This window comes from Hyla sarda, unplaced genomic scaffold (assembly GCF_029499605.1).
Source record: "Hyla sarda isolate aHylSar1 unplaced genomic scaffold, aHylSar1.hap1 scaffold_2438, whole genome shotgun sequence".
NCBI classification, from domain to species: domain Eukaryota; kingdom Metazoa; phylum Chordata; class Amphibia; order Anura; family Hylidae; genus Hyla; species Hyla sarda.
The window spans coordinates 1-16,166 of NW_026609125.1; the positions used below are offsets into that span (position 1 = coordinate 1).

The 16,166-nt window shown below is 46.2% G+C and overlaps 6 non-coding genes and 2 pseudogenes across 6 annotated transcripts; all 8 read left to right on the forward strand.

Moving 5' to 3' along the window:
* LOC130323191 (U2 spliceosomal RNA) lies at window positions 1-95 on the forward strand (annotated as a pseudogene; the record flags this gene model as incomplete).
* A 2,096-nt stretch (window positions 96-2,191) lies between these two features.
* Window positions 2,192-2,382, forward strand: LOC130323175 (U2 spliceosomal RNA). The gene has a single exon (XR_008868541.1). It is a non-coding gene; the product is annotated as a U2 spliceosomal RNA (small nuclear RNA).
* A 2,105-nt stretch (window positions 2,383-4,487) lies between these two features.
* On the forward strand, window positions 4,488-4,678 carry LOC130323187 (U2 spliceosomal RNA). The gene has a single exon (XR_008868550.1). It is a non-coding gene; the product is annotated as a U2 spliceosomal RNA (small nuclear RNA).
* Window positions 4,679-6,776: 2,098 nt separating this feature from the next.
* LOC130323192 (U2 spliceosomal RNA) lies at window positions 6,777-6,967 on the forward strand. Its single transcript, XR_008868551.1, has one exon. It is a non-coding gene; the product is annotated as a U2 spliceosomal RNA (small nuclear RNA).
* A 2,093-nt stretch (window positions 6,968-9,060) lies between these two features.
* Window positions 9,061-9,251, forward strand: LOC130323193 (U2 spliceosomal RNA). Its single transcript, XR_008868552.1, has one exon. It is a non-coding gene; the product is annotated as a U2 spliceosomal RNA (small nuclear RNA).
* Window positions 9,252-11,352: 2,101 nt separating this feature from the next.
* LOC130323194 (U2 spliceosomal RNA) lies at window positions 11,353-11,543 on the forward strand. The gene has a single exon (XR_008868553.1). It is a non-coding gene; the product is annotated as a U2 spliceosomal RNA (small nuclear RNA).
* A 2,095-nt stretch (window positions 11,544-13,638) lies between these two features.
* On the forward strand, window positions 13,639-13,829 carry LOC130323176 (U2 spliceosomal RNA). The gene has a single exon (XR_008868542.1). It is a non-coding gene; the product is annotated as a U2 spliceosomal RNA (small nuclear RNA).
* Window positions 13,830-15,930: 2,101 nt separating this feature from the next.
* On the forward strand, window positions 15,931-16,031 carry LOC130323190 (U2 spliceosomal RNA; annotated as a pseudogene).
* Window positions 16,032-16,166: the final 135 nt, after the last annotated feature.

A 16,166-nucleotide genomic window follows, 5' to 3' on the forward strand; every position in this document is an offset into this window, starting at 1 on the left:
GGATTTTTGAGAACGGGGGCCGATTTCGAAGCTTGCTTCCGTCGCCCTATGCATTGACCCGATATGGCAGTATCTTCGGGTACAGTGCACCACCCCCTTACAGGGTTAAAAAGAAAGATTCCTACTTTCATTGCTACCTGCTTGCTGGCTAGCCAGCTAGCCAGCCCTGTGGGCCTTGCTGCTGCTGCAGCCAAAAAACAAAAGGTGGTGCTGCTGCTGCTTCTGCTGCTTCTGCTTCTGCTTGTGTCTGGCCCCTGTTGGAGCGTCCAGGCACAGGACTTCTGCTGCTGCTGACTAAATGGCCTCCTTAATTGGATCATTTGAGTAGCCAGCACACCTGTGCAGGTAGGGCATGACATGATAGGCAGCTGCCTTGATAGCGGGTGGGTGCTGAATGTTCCTAATTGACAAAATAAGATTAATGCTTATGAAGAAATATAAAATCTCATCCCTTCCCCAATATCGCGCCACACCCCTACCCCTTAATTCCCTGGTTGAACGTGATGGACATATGTCTTTTTTCGACCGTACTAACTATGTAACTATGTAACATAACATGGGGGGGGGGGGGGGGTCTCCTGGCTGTTCACACAGGTGTGTCATTGCTGTACATTGACCATGCATTGCTTCTGTGGTATTGCAAAGGCAAAGACAAATGCTTCCAGCCATCCATTGCACTAATGGATTGGTCATCAGCTGGCTGTCTATGTCCCGCATCAATATAGACCAAAGTACAGAGGGTTAGGCTATGCTATTGTGCACCTACCTGATGCATCAGAAGGTGCGAGGCCCTTGCTAAATTCTGTGCACAGACTTTGAGATCTATGCTTTAGACTGTATCTAAACCTGCTCCAACATGGACTGACATTCTGGCCTACTTTCAGCCGATGCGACTTGTCTGTCGCTGAACAGTCGCTTTTTATGTATTCAGCACCTATGTATAATGTTGTAAAAATGCTCTAGAAGCTAAAGTCGCAGAAATGTCACACATATTTGGCCTGCAACTTTCTGTGCGACAAATTCAGACAGGAAAAATCAGTATAAATCCTTAGAAAATTATCCCCCAGTGTCTCCATCTGCTGGCGGTATTGAATAAGCATTGCTGCACTGATGGGGTATGCATTAGACGAAAAAAAAGAAGAAAAAGAAGAATAATACGCCCAGAAAAGAGGCGAAAAGGAGAAAAACGTAAAAAAACGTGAAAAAAAAGTAAGAGGAAGAGAAGGGAAAAAAAGGTGGAAATGGTTTAAAAGTGATTTCGGCGGAGAAATATATATATATATATATATATATATATATATATATATATATATATATATGCGCACACACACATATAGATATAAACGTATTCTCCGTTGAGATATTGCAGCCGCTGCTGTGTCCAGGCCCAGGAGCCTTAGCACTGTGCTGTGATGTCACTCAATACCACTGACATCACTAGGTGTAAACAACATCTCTCCTTTGCTGTGTATGTGACTATGGAGCTGTTTGGTGATGTCGTCTATTACGGCCTTCATAGAAGCAACAGGAGATTGTTGCATCCATCTTGAACCCTCAGAACTACAGTGCTATGATGTCACTCACTTCCACAGGCCTTGCAGAGTGTAAACAACAACAACCCAGCTTTGTTGTGTATGTAACCAAAGGGATTTGTGATGTCACCTAGAACCTTCACAGCAGCGACAGCTTTATGAGGAGCATCAGCACTGCTCTGCCTGAGCAGAACCATCACCGCCATAGGTTGTCAAATAACCCGGATTTAACCCACACAGGTAAGTCCAATGGGGTGCAGGCATGTCCTCTATGCTTACAGCTTCCCGTGGGTGTTGGTTTGATACCGTTTGGGGACAGCCAAGGAGGCATCTGCAGGCAACAAAGGTAGGTGTGTGCTTGTGTGTGTGTTTCCTATGCAGATCCTAAGCCCAGTGTCACATGCAAGTAGGAGGAGTAAGAAGGGTTCCTGGCAAATCCGGGTTATGGATTGCATTTAAAAAGGCCCCGTGGGAGTGCAATGGGCCCCTGTCTTGCTGCTTAGCAATAATGGTATGGGTTTAGGTTCTGCTGTGTGTACTGGTGGTTGACTGCCCCCCAGCCCAGAGTGTGCATGGAAAATTGTCTGGCAGCCTCCCTGACAGCAAGCAGTGATAGTGCCCATGAAGGGGACCTTGTTGGGCCCGCCCCTTTCACGGTTATCGCTTCTCGGCCTTTTGGCTAAGATCAAGTGTAGTATCTGTTCTTATCAGTTTAATATCTGATACGTCCCCTATCTGGGGACCATATATTAAATGGATTTTTGAGAACGGGGGCCGATTTCGAAGCTTGCTTCCGTCGCCCTATGCATTGACCCGATATGGCAGTATCTTCGGGTACAGTGCACCACCCCCTTACAGGGTTAAAAAGAAAGATTCCTACTTTCATTGCTACCTGCTTGCTGGCTAGCCAGCTAGCCAGCCCTGTGGGCCTTGCTGCTGCTGCAGCCAAAAAACAAAAGGTGGTGCTGCTGCTGCTTCTGCTGCTTCTGCTTCTGCTTGTGTCTGGCCCCTGTTGGAGCGTCCAGGCACAGGACTTCTGCTGCTGCTGACTAAATGGCCTCCTTAATTGGATCATTTGAGTAGCCAGCACACCTGTGCAGGTAGGGCATGACATGATAGGCAGCTGCCTTGATAGCGGGTGGGTGCTGAATGTTCCTAATTGACAAAATAAGATTAATGCTTATGAAGAAATATAAAATCTCATCCCTTCCCCAATATCGCGCCACACCCCTACCCCTTAATTCCCTGGTTGAACGTGATGGACATATGTCTTTTTTCGACCGTACTAACTATGTAACTATGTAACATAACATGGGGGGGGGGGGGGGGTCTCCTGGCTGTTCACACAGGTGTGTCATTGCTGTACATTGACCATGCATTGCTTCTGTGGTATTGCAAAGGCAAAGACAAATGCTTCCAGCCATCCATTGCACTAATGGATTGGTCATCAGCTGGCTGTCTATGTCCCGCATCAATATAGACCAAAGTACAGAGGGTTAGGCTATGCTATTGTGCACCTACCTGATGCATCAGAAGGTGCGAGGCCCTTGCTAAATTCTGTGCACAGACTTTGAGATCTATGCTTTAGACTGTATCTAAACCTGCTCCAACATGGACTGACATTCTGGCCTACTTTCAGCCGATGCGACTTGTCTGTCGCTGAACAGTCGCTTTTTATGTATTCAGCACCTATGTATAATGTTGTAAAAATGCTCTAGAAGCTAAAGTCGCAGAAATGTCACACATATTTGGCCTGCAACTTTCTGTGCGACAAATTCAGACAGGAAAAATCAGTATAAATCCTTAGAAAATTATCCCCCAGTGTCTCCATCTGCTGGCGGTATTGAATAAGCATTGCTGCACTGATGGGGTATGCATTAGACGAAAAAAAAGAAGAAAAAGAAGAATAATACGCCCAGAAAAGAGGCGAAAAGGAGAAAAACGTAAAAAAACGTGAAAAAAAAGTAAGAGGAAGAGAAGGGAAAAAAAGGTGGAAATGGGTTTAAAAGTGATTTCGGCGGAGAAATATATATATATATATATATATATATATATATATATATATATATATATATATATATATGCGCACACACACATATAGATATAAACGTATTCTCCGTTGAGATATTGCAGCCGCTGCTGTGTCCAGGCCCAGGAGCCTTAGCACTGTGCTGTGATGTCACTCAATACCACTGACATCACTAGGTGTAAACAACATCTCTCCTTTGCTGTGTATGTGACTATGGAGCTGTTTGGTGATGTCGTCTATTACGGCCTTCATAGAAGCAACAGGAGATTGTTGCATCCATCTTGAACCCTCAGAACTACAGTGCTATGATGTCACTCACTTCCACAGGCCTTGCAGAGTGTAAACAACAACAACCCAGCTTTGTTGTGTATGTAACCAAAGGGATTTGTGATGTCACCTAGAACCTTCACAGCAGCGACAGCTTTATGAGGAGCATCAGCACTGCTCTGCCTGAGCAGAACCATCACCGCCATAGGTTGTCAAATAACCCGGATTTAACCCACACAGGTAAGTCCAATGGGGTGCAGGCATGTCCTCTATGCTTACAGCTTCCCGTGGGTGTTGGTTTGATACCGTTTGGGGACAGCCAAGGAGGCATCTGCAGGCAACAAAGGTAGGTGTGTGCTTGTGTGTGTGTTTCCTATGCAGATCCTAAGCCCAGTGTCACATGCAAGTAGGAGGAGTAAGAAGGGTTCCTGGCAAATCCGGGTTATGGATTGCATTTAAAAAGGCCCCGTGGGAGTGCAATGGGCCCCTGTCTTGCTGCTTAGCAATAATGGTATGGGTTTAGGTTCTGCTGTGTGTACTGGTGGTTGACTGCCCCCCAGCCCAGAGTGTGCATGGAAAATTGTCTGGCAGCCTCCCTGACAGCAAGCAGTGATAGTGCCCATGAAGGGGACCTTGTTGGGCCCGCCCCTTTCACGGTTATCGCTTCTCGGCCTTTTGGCTAAGATCAAGTGTAGTATCTGTTCTTATCAGTTTAATATCTGATACGTCCCCTATCTGGGGACCATATATTAAATGGATTTTTGAGAACGGGGGCCGATTTCGAAGCTTGCTTCCGTCGCCCTATGCATTGACCCGATATGGCAGTATCTTCGGGTACAGTGCACCACCCCCTTACAGGGTTAAAAAGAAAGATTCCTACTTTCATTGCTACCTGCTTGCTGGCTAGCCAGCTAGCCAGCCCTGTGGGCCTTGCTGCTGCTGCAGCCAAAAAACAAAAGGTGGTGCTGCTGCTGCTTCTGCTGCTTCTGCTTCTGCTTGTGTCTGGCCCCTGTTGGAGCGTCCAGGCACAGGACTTCTGCTGCTGCTGACTAAATGGCCTCCTTAATTGGATCATTTGAGTAGCCAGCACACCTGTGCAGGTAGGGCATGACATGATAGGCAGCTGCCTTGATAGCGGGTGGGTGCTGAATGTTCCTAATTGACAAAATAAGATTAATGCTTATGAAGAAATATAAAATCTCATCCCTTCCCCAATATCGCGCCACACCCCTACCCCTTAATTCCCTGGTTGAACGTGATGGACATATGTCTTTTTTCGACCGTACTAACTATGTAACTATGTAACATAACATGGGGGGGGGGGGGGGGTCTCCTGGCTGTTCACACAGGTGTGTCATTGCTGTACATTGACCATGCATTGCTTCTGTGGTATTGCAAAGGCAAAGACAAATGCTTCCAGCCATCCATTGCACTAATGGATTGGTCATCAGCTGGCTGTCTATGTCCCCGCATCAATATAGACCAAAGTACAGAGGGTTAGGCTATGCTATTGTGCACCTACCTGATGCATCAGAAGGTGCGAGGCCCTTGCTAAATTCTGTGCACAGACTTTGAGATCTATGCTTTAGACTGTATCTAAACCTGCTCCAACATGGACTGACATTCTGGCCTACTTTCAGCCGATGCGACTTGTCTGTCGCTGAACAGTCGCTTTTTATGTATTCAGCACCTATGTATAATGTTGTAAAAATGCTCTAGAAGCTAAAGTCGCAGAAATGTCACACATATTTGGCCTGCAACTTTCTGTGCGACAAATTCAGACAGGAAAAATCAGTATAAATCCTTAGAAAATTATCCCCCAGTGTCTCCATCTGCTGGCGGTATTGAATAAGCATTGCTGCACTGATGGGGTATGCATTAGACGAAAAAAAAGAAGAAAAAGAAGAATAATACGCCCAGAAAAGAGGCGAAAAGGAGAAAAACGTAAAAAAACGTGAAAAAAAAGTAAGAGGAAGAGAAGGGAAAAAAAGGTGGAAATGGGTTTAAAAGTGATTTCGGCGGAGAAATATATATATATATATATATATATATATATATATATATATATATATATATGCGCACACACACATATAGATATAAACGTATTCTCCGTTGAGATATTGCAGCCGCTGCTGTGTCCAGGCCCAGGAGCCTTAGCACTGTGCTGTGATGTCACTCAATACCACTGACATCACTAGGTGTAAACAACATCTCTCCTTTGCTGTGTATGTGACTATGGAGCTGTTTGGTGATGTCGTCTATTACGGCCTTCATAGAAGCAACAGGAGATTGTTGCATCCATCTTGAACCCTCAGAACTACAGTGCTATGATGTCACTCACTTCCACAGGCCTTGCAGAGTGTAAACAACAACAACCCAGCTTTGTTGTGTATGTAACCAAAGGGATTTGTGATGTCACCTAGAACCTTCACAGCAGCGACAGCTTTATGAGGAGCATCAGCACTGCTCTGCCTGAGCAGAACCATCACCGCCATAGGTTGTCAAATAACCCGGATTTAACCCACACAGGTAAGTCCAATGGGGTGCAGGCATGTCCTCTATGCTTACAGCTTCCCGTGGGTGTTGGTTTGATACCGTTTGGGGACAGCCAAGGAGGCATCTGCAGGCAACAAAGGTAGGTGTGTGCTTGTGTGTGTGTTTCCTATGCAGATCCTAAGCCCAGTGTCACATGCAAGTAGGAGGAGTAAGAAGGGTTCCTGGCAAATCCGGGTTATGGATTGCATTTAAAAAGGCCCCGTGGGAGTGCAATGGGCCCCTGTCTTGCTGCTTAGCAATAATGGTATGGGTTTAGGTTCTGCTGTGTGTACTGGTGGTTGACTGCCCCCCAGCCCAGAGTGTGCATGGAAAATTGTCTGGCAGCCTCCCTGACAGCAAGCAGTGATAGTGCCCATGAAGGGGACCTTGTTGGGCCCGCCCCTTTCACGGTTATCGCTTCTCGGCCTTTTGGCTAAGATCAAGTGTAGTATCTGTTCTTATCAGTTTAATATCTGATACGTCCCCTATCTGGGGACCATATATTAAATGGATTTTTGAGAACGGGGGCCGATTTCGAAGCTTGCTTCCGTCGCCCTATGCATTGACCCGATATGGCAGTATCTTCGGGTACAGTGCACCACCCCCTTACAGGGTTAAAAAGAAAGATTCCTACTTTCATTGCTACCTGCTTGCTGGCTAGCCAGCTAGCCAGCCCTGTGGGCCTTGCTGCTGCTGCAGCCAAAAAACAAAAGGTGGTGCTGCTGCTGCTTCTGCTTCTGCTTGTGTCTGGCCCCTGTTGGAGCGTCCAGGCACAGGACTTCTGCTGCTGCTGACTAAATGGCCTCCTTAATTGGATCATTTGAGTAGCCAGCACACCTGTGCAGGTAGGGCATGACATGATAGGCAGCTGCCTTGATAGCGGGTGGGTGCTGAATGTTCCTAATTGACAAAATAAGATTAATGCTTATGAAGAAATATAAAATCTCATCCCTTCCCCAATATCGCGCCACACCCCTACCCCTTAATTCCCTGGTTGAACGTGATGGACATATGTCTTTTTTCGACCGTACTAACTATGTAACTATGTAACATAACATGGGGGGGGGGGGGGGTCTCCTGGCTGTTCACACAGGTGTGTCATTGCTGTACATTGACCATGCATTGCTTCTGTGGTATTGCAAAGGCAAAGACAAATGCTTCCAGCCATCCATTGCACTAATGGATTGGTCATCAGCTGGCTGTCTATGTCCCGCATCAATATAGACCAAAGTACAGAGGGTTAGGCTATGCTATTGTGCACCTACCTGATGCATCAGAAGGTGCGAGGCCCTTGCTAAATTCTGTGCACAGACTTTGAGATCTATGCTTTAGACTGTATCTAAACCTGCTCCAACATGGACTGACATTCTGGCCTACTTTCAGCCGATGCGACTTGTCTGTCGCTGAACAGTCGCTTTTTATGTATTCAGCACCTATGTATAATGTTGTAAAAATGCTCTAGAAGCTAAAGTCGCAGAAATGTCACACATATTTGGCCTGCAACTTTCTGTGCGACAAATTCAGACAGGAAAAATCAGTATAAATCCTTAGAAAATTATCCCCCAGTGTCTCCATCTGCTGGCGGTATTGAATAAGCATTGCTGCACTGATGGGGTATGCATTAGACGAAAAAAAAGAAGAAAAAGAAGAATAATACGCCCAGAAAAGAGGCGAAAAGGAGAAAAACGTAAAAAAACGTGAAAAAAAAGTAAGAGGAAGAGAAGGGAAAAAAAGGTGGAAATGGGTTTAAAAGTGATTTCGGCGGAGAAATATATATATATATATATATATATATATATATATATATATATATATATATATATATGCGCACACACACATATAGATATAAACGTATTCTCCGTTGAGATATTGCAGCCGCTGCTGTGTCCAGGCCCAGGAGCCTTAGCACTGTGCTGTGATGTCACTCAATACCACTGACATCACTAGGTGTAAACAACATCTCTCCTTTGCTGTGTATGTGACTATGGAGCTGTTTGGTGATGTCGTCTATTACGGCCTTCATAGAAGCAACAGGAGATTGTTGCATCCATCTTGAACCCTCAGAACTACAGTGCTATGATGTCACTCACTTCCACAGGCCTTGCAGAGTGTAAACAACAACAACCCAGCTTTGTTGTGTATGTAACCAAAGGGATTTGTGATGTCACCTAGAACCTTCACAGCAGCGACAGCTTTATGAGGAGCATCAGCACTGCTCTGCCTGAGCAGAACCATCACCGCCATAGGTTGTCAAATAACCCGGATTTAACCCACACAGGTAAGTCCAATGGGGTGCAGGCATGTCCTCTATGCTTACAGCTTCCCGTGGGTGTTGGTTTGATACCGTTTGGGGACAGCCAAGGAGGCATCTGCAGGCAACAAAGGTAGGTGTGTGCTTGTGTGTGTGTTTCCTATGCAGATCCTAAGCCCAGTGTCACATGCAAGTAGGAGGAGTAAGAAGGGTTCCTGGCAAATCCGGGTTATGGATTGCATTTAAAAAGGCCCCGTGGGAGTGCAATGGGCCCCTGTCTTGCTGCTTAGCAATAATGGTATGGGTTTAGGTTCTGCTGTGTGTACTGGTGGTTGACTGCCCCCCAGCCCAGAGTGTGCATGGAAAATTGTCTGGCAGCCTCCCTGACAGCAAGCAGTGATAGTGCCCATGAAGGGGACCTTGTTGGGCCCGCCCCTTTCACGGTTATCGCTTCTCGGCCTTTTGGCTAAGATCAAGTGTAGTATCTGTTCTTATCAGTTTAATATCTGATACGTCCCCTATCTGGGGACCATATATTAAATGGATTTTTGAGAACGGGGGCCGATTTCGAAGCTTGCTTCCGTCGCCCTATGCATTGACCCGATATGGCAGTATCTTCGGGTACAGTGCACCACCCCCTTACAGGGTTAAAAAGAAAGATTCCTACTTTCATTGCTACCTGCTTGCTGGCTAGCCAGCTAGCCAGCCCTGTGGGCCTTGCTGCTGCTGCAGCCAAAAAACAAAAGGTGGTGCTGCTGCTGCTTCTGCTGCTTCTGCTTCTGCTTGTGTCTGGCCCCTGTTGGAGCGTCCAGGCACAGGACTTCTGCTGCTGCTGACTAAATGGCCTCCTTAATTGGATCATTTGAGTAGCCAGCACACCTGTGCAGGTAGGGCATGACATGATAGGCAGCTGCCTTGATAGCGGGTGGGTGCTGAATGTTCCTAATTGACAAAATAAGATTAATGCTTATGAAGAAATATAAAATCTCATCCCTTCCCCAATATCGCGCCACACCCCTACCCCTTAATTCCCTGGTTGAACGTGATGGACATATGTCTTTTTTCGACCGTACTAACTATGTAACTATGTAACATAACATGGGGGGGGGGGGGGGGTCTCCTGGCTGTTCACACAGGTGTGTCATTGCTGTACATTGACCATGCATTGCTTCTGTGGTATTGCAAAGGCAAAGACAAATGCTTCCAGCCATCCATTGCACTAATGGATTGGTCATCAGCTGGCTGTCTATGTCCCGCATCAATATAGACCAAAGTACAGAGGGTTAGGCTATGCTATTGTGCACCTACCTGATGCATCAGAAGGTGCGAGGCCCTTGCTAAATTCTGTGCACAGACTTTGAGATCTATGCTTTAGACTGTATCTAAACCTGCTCCAACATGGACTGACATTCTGGCCTACTTTCAGCCGATGCGACTTGTCTGTCGCTGAACAGTCGCTTTTTATGTATTCAGCACCTATGTATAATGTTGTAAAAATGCTCTAGAAGCTAAAGTCGCAGAAATGTCACACATATTTGGCCTGCAACTTTCTGTGCGACAAATTCAGACAGGAAAAATCAGTATAAATCCTTAGAAAATTATCCCCCAGTGTCTCCATCTGCTGGCGGTATTGAATAAGCATTGCTGCACTGATGGGGTATGCATTAGACGAAAAAAAAGAAGAAAAAGAAGAATAATACGCCCAGAAAAGAGGCGAAAAGGAGAAAAACGTAAAAAAACGTGAAAAAAAAGTAAGAGGAAGAGAAGGGAAAAAAAGGTGGAAATGGGTTTAAAAGTGATTTCGGCGGAGAAATATATATATATATATATATATATATATATATATATATATATATATATATATATGCGCACACACACATATAGATATAAACGTATTCTCCGTTGAGATATTGCAGCCGCTGCTGTGTCCAGGCCCAGGAGCCTTAGCACTGTGCTGTGATGTCACTCAATACCACTGACATCACTAGGTGTAAACAACATCTCTCCTTTGCTGTGTATGTGACTATGGAGCTGTTTGGTGATGTCGTCTATTACGGCCTTCATAGAAGCAACAGGAGATTGTTGCATCCATCTTGAACCCTCAGAACTACAGTGCTATGATGTCACTCACTTCCACAGGCCTTGCAGAGTGTAAACAACAACAACCCAGCTTTGTTGTGTATGTAACCAAAGGGATTTGTGATGTCACCTAGAACCTTCACAGCAGCGACAGCTTTATGAGGAGCATCAGCACTGCTCTGCCTGAGCAGAACCATCACCGCCATAGGTTGTCAAATAACCCGGATTTAACCCACACAGGTAAGTCCAATGGGGTGCAGGCATGTCCTCTATGCTTACAGCTTCCCGTGGGTGTTGGTTTGATACCGTTTGGGGACAGCCAAGGAGGCATCTGCAGGCAACAAAGGTAGGTGTGTGCTTGTGTGTGTGTTTCCTATGCAGATCCTAAGCCCAGTGTCACATGCAAGTAGGAGGAGTAAGAAGGGTTCCTGGCAAATCCGGGTTATGGATTGCATTTAAAAAGGCCCCGTGGGAGTGCAATGGGCCCCTGTCTTGCTGCTTAGCAATAATGGTATGGGTTTAGGTTCTGCTGTGTGTACTGGTGGTTGACTGCCCCCCAGCCCAGAGTGTGCATGGAAAATTGTCTGGCAGCCTCCCTGACAGCAAGCAGTGATAGTGCCCATGAAGGGGACCTTGTTGGGCCCGCCCCTTTCACGGTTATCGCTTCTCGGCCTTTTGGCTAAGATCAAGTGTAGTATCTGTTCTTATCAGTTTAATATCTGATACGTCCCCTATCTGGGGACCATATATTAAATGGATTTTTGAGAACGGGGGCCGATTTCGAAGCTTGCTTCCGTCGCCCTATGCATTGACCCGATATGGCAGTATCTTCGGGTACAGTGCACCACCCCCTTACAGGGTTAAAAAGAAAGATTCCTACTTTCATTGCTACCTGCTTGCTGGCTAGCCAGCTAGCCAGCCCTGTGGGCCTTGCTGCTGCTGCAGCCAAAAAACAAAAGGTGGTGCTGCTGCTGCTTCTGCTGCTTCTGCTTCTGCTTGTGTCTGGCCCCTGTTGGAGCGTCCAGGCACAGGACTTCTGCTGCTGCTGACTAAATGGCCTCCTTAATTGGATCATTTGAGTAGCCAGCACACCTGTGCAGGTAGGGCATGACATGATAGGCAGCTGCCTTGATAGCGGGTGGGTGCTGAATGTTCCTAATTGACAAAATAAGATTAATGCTTATGAAGAAATATAAAATCTCATCCCTTCCCCAATATCGCGCCACACCCCTACCCCTTAATTCCCTGGTTGAACGTGATGGACATATGTCTTTTTTCGACCGTACTAACTATGTAACTATGTAACATAACATGGGGGGGGGGGGGGGGTCTCCTGGCTGTTCACACAGGTGTGTCATTGCTGTACATTGACCATGCATTGCTTCTGTGGTATTGCAAAGGCAAAGACAAATGCTTCCAGCCATCCATTGCACTAATGGATTGGTCATCAGCTGGCTGTCTATGTCCCGCATCAATATAGACCAAAGTACAGAGGGTTAGGCTATGCTATTGTGCACCTACCTGATGCATCAGAAGGTGCGAGGCCCTTGCTAAATTCTGTGCACAGACTTTGAGATCTATGCTTTAGACTGTATCTAAACCTGCTCCAACATGGACTGACATTCTGGCCTACTTTCAGCCGATGCGACTTGTCTGTCGCTGAACAGTCGCTTTTTATGTATTCAGCACCTATGTATAATGTTGTAAAAATGCTCTAGAAGCTAAAGTCGCAGAAATGTCACACATATTTGGCCTGCAACTTTCTGTGCGACAAATTCAGACAGGAAAAATCAGTATAAATCCTTAGAAAATTATCCCCCAGTGTCTCCATCTGCTGGCGGTATTGAATAAGCATTGCTGCACTGATGGGGTATGCATTAGACGAAAAAAAAGAAGAAAAAGAAGAATAATACGCCCAGAAAAGAGGCGAAAAGGAGAAAAACGTAAAAAAACGTGAAAAAAAAGTAAGAGGAAGAGAAGGGAAAAAAAGGTGGAAATGGGTTTAAAAGTGATTTCGGCGGAGAAATATATATATATATATATATATATATATATATATATATATATATATATGCGCACACACACATATAGATATAAACGTATTCTCCGTTGAGATATTGCAGCCGCTGCTGTGTCCAGGCCCAGGAGCCTTAGCACTGTGCTGTGATGTCACTCAATACCACTGACATCACTAGGTGTAAACAACATCTCTCCTTTGCTGTGTATGTGACTATGGAGCTGTTTGGTGATGTCGTCTATTACGGCCTTCATAGAAGCAACAGGAGATTGTTGCATCCATCTTGAACCCTCAGAACTACAGTGCTATGATGTCACTCACTTCCACAGGCCTTGCAGAGTGTAAACAACAACAACCCAGCTTTGTTGTGTATGTAACCAAAGGGATTTGTGATGTCACCTAGAACCTTCACAGCAGCGACAGCTTTATGAGGAGCATCAGCACTGCTCTGCCTGAGCAGAACCATCACCGCCATAGGTTGTCAAATAACCCGGATTTAACCCACACAGGTAAGTCCAATGGGGTGCAGGCATGTCCTCTATGCTTACAGCTTCCCGTGGGTGTTGGTTTGATACCGTTTGGGGACAGCCAAGGAGGCATCTGCAGGCAACAAAGGTAGGTGTGTGCTTGTGTGTGTGTTTCCTATGCAGATCCTAAGCCCAGTGTCACATGCAAGTAGGAGGAGTAAGAAGGGTTCCTGGCAAATCCGGGTTATGGATTGCATTTAAAAAGGCCCCGTGGGAGTGCAATGGGCCCCTGTCTTGCTGCTTAGCAATAATGGTATGGGTTTAGGTTCTGCTGTGTGTACTGGTGGTTGACTGCCCCCCAGCCCAGAGTGTGCATGGAAAATTGTCTGGCAGCCTCCCTGACAGCAAGCAGTGATAGTGCCCATGAAGGGGACCTTGTTGGGCCCGCCCCTTTCACGGTTATCGCTTCTCGGCCTTTTGGCTAAGATCAAGTGTAGTATCTGTTCTTATCAGTTTAATATCTGATACGTCCCCTATCTGGGGACCATATATTAAATGGATTTTTGAGAACGGGGGCCGATTTCGAAGCTTGCTTCCGTCGCCCTATGCATTGACCCGATATGGCAGTATCTTCGGGTACAGTGCACCACCCCCTTACAGGGTTAAAAAGAAAGATTCCTACTTTCATTGCTACCTGCTTGCTGGCTAGCCAGCTAGCCAGCCCTGTGGGCCTTGCTGCTGCTGCAGCCAAAAAACAAAAGGTGGTGCTGCTGCTGCTTCTGCTGCTTCTGCTTCTGCTTGTGTCTGGCCCCTGTTGGAGCGTCCAGGCACAGGACTTCTGCTGCTGCTGACTAAATGGCCTCCTTAATTGGATCATTTGAGTAGCCAGCACACCTGTGCAGGTAGGGCATGACATGATAGGCAGCTGCCTTGATAGCGGGTGGGTGCTGAATGTTCCTAATTGACAAAATAAGATTAATGCTTATGAAGAAATATAAAATCTCATCCCTTCCCCAATATCGCGCCACACCCCTACCCCTTAATTCCCTGGTTGAACGTGATGGACATATGTCTTTTTTCGACCGTACTAACTATGTAACTATGTAACATAACATGGGGGGGGGGGGGGGGTCTCCTGGCTGTTCACACAGGTGTGTCATTGCTGTACATTGACCATGCATTGCTTCTGTGGTATTGCAAAGGCAAAGACAAATGCTTCCAGCCATCCATTGCACTAATGGATTGGTCATCAGCTGGCTGTCTATGTCCCGCATCAATATAGACCAAAGTACAGAGGGTTAGGCTATGCTATTGTGCACCTACCTGATGCATCAGAAGGTGCGAGGCCCTTGCTAAATTCTGTGCACAGACTTTGAGATCTATGCTTTAGACTGTATCTAAACCTGCTCCAACATGGACTGACATTCTGGCCTACTTTCAGCCGATGCGACTTGTCTGTCGCTGAACAGTCGCTTTTTATGTATTCAGCACCTATGTATAATGTTGTAAAAATGCTCTAGAAGCTAAAGTCGCAGAAATGTCACACATATTTGGCCTGCAACTTTCTGTGCGACAAATTCAGACAGGAAAAATCAGTATAAATCCTTAGAAAATTATCCCCCAGTGTCTCCATCTGCTGGCGGTATTGAATAAGCATTGCTGCACTGATGGGGTATGCATTAGACGAAAAAAAAGAAGAAAAAGAAGAATAATACGCCCAGAAAAGAGGCGAAAAGGAGAAAAACGTAAAAAAACGTGAAAAAAAAGTAAGAGGAAGAGAAGGGAAAAAAAGGTGGAAATGGGTTTAAAAGTGATTTCGGCGGAGAAATATATATATATATATATATATATATATATATATATATATATATATATATATATGCGCACACACACATATAGATATAAACGTATTCTCCGTTGAGATATTGCAGCCGCTGCTGTGTCCAGGCCCAGGAGCCTTAGCACTGTGCTGTGATGTCACTCAATACCACTGACATCACTAGGTGTAAACAACATCTCTCCTTTGCTGTGTATGTGACTATGGAGCTGTTTGGTGATGTCGTCTATTACGGCCTTCATAGAAGCAACAGGAGATTGTTGCATCCATCTTGAACCCTCAGAACTACAGTGCTATGATGTCACTCACTTCCACAGGCCTTGCAGAGTGTAAACAACAACAACCCAGCTTTGTTGTGTATGTAACCAAAGGGATTTGTGATGTCACCTAGAACCTTCACAGCAGCGACAGCTTTATGAGGAGCATCAGCACTGCTCTGCCTGAGCAGAACCATCACCGCCATAGGTTGTCAAATAACCCGGATTTAACCCACACAGGTAAGTCCAATGGGGTGCAGGCATGTCCTCTATGCTTACAGCTTCCCGTGGGTGTTGGTTTGATACCGTTTGGGGACAGCCAAGGAGGCATCTGCAGGCAACAAAGGTAGGTGTGTGCTTGTGTGTGTGTTTCCTATGCAGATCCTAAGCCCAGTGTCACATGCAAGTAGGAGGAGTAAGAAGGGTTCCTGGCAAATCCGGGTTATGGATTGCATTTAAAAAGGCCCCGTGGGAGTGCAATGGGCCCCTGTCTTGCTGCTTAGCAATAATGGTATGGGTTTAGGTTCTGCTGTGTGTACTGGTGGTTGACTGCCCCCCAGCCCAGAGTGTGCATGGAAAATTGTCTGGCAGCCTCCCTGACAGCAAGCAGTGATAGTGCCCATGAAGGGGACCTTGTTGGGCCCGCCCCTTTCACGGTTATCGCTTCTCGGCCTTTTGGCTAAGATCAAGTGTAGTATCTGTTCTTATCACCTTTTGCGTGTTGTGTGTTCACAGGATTTGTCAGGATGCGGTAGCCCTTCTGGGTGTCCCTCCTGGCGGTCTAGGGGAGGTGTGTGTGGCCATTAGGTTCCGCACCTCCCTGCAAACACCCCGGGTACTCCTGCTTTGGCAGGGTACCTACCGTAATTGGCTCTGCGGGCAGATACCTTGGCTA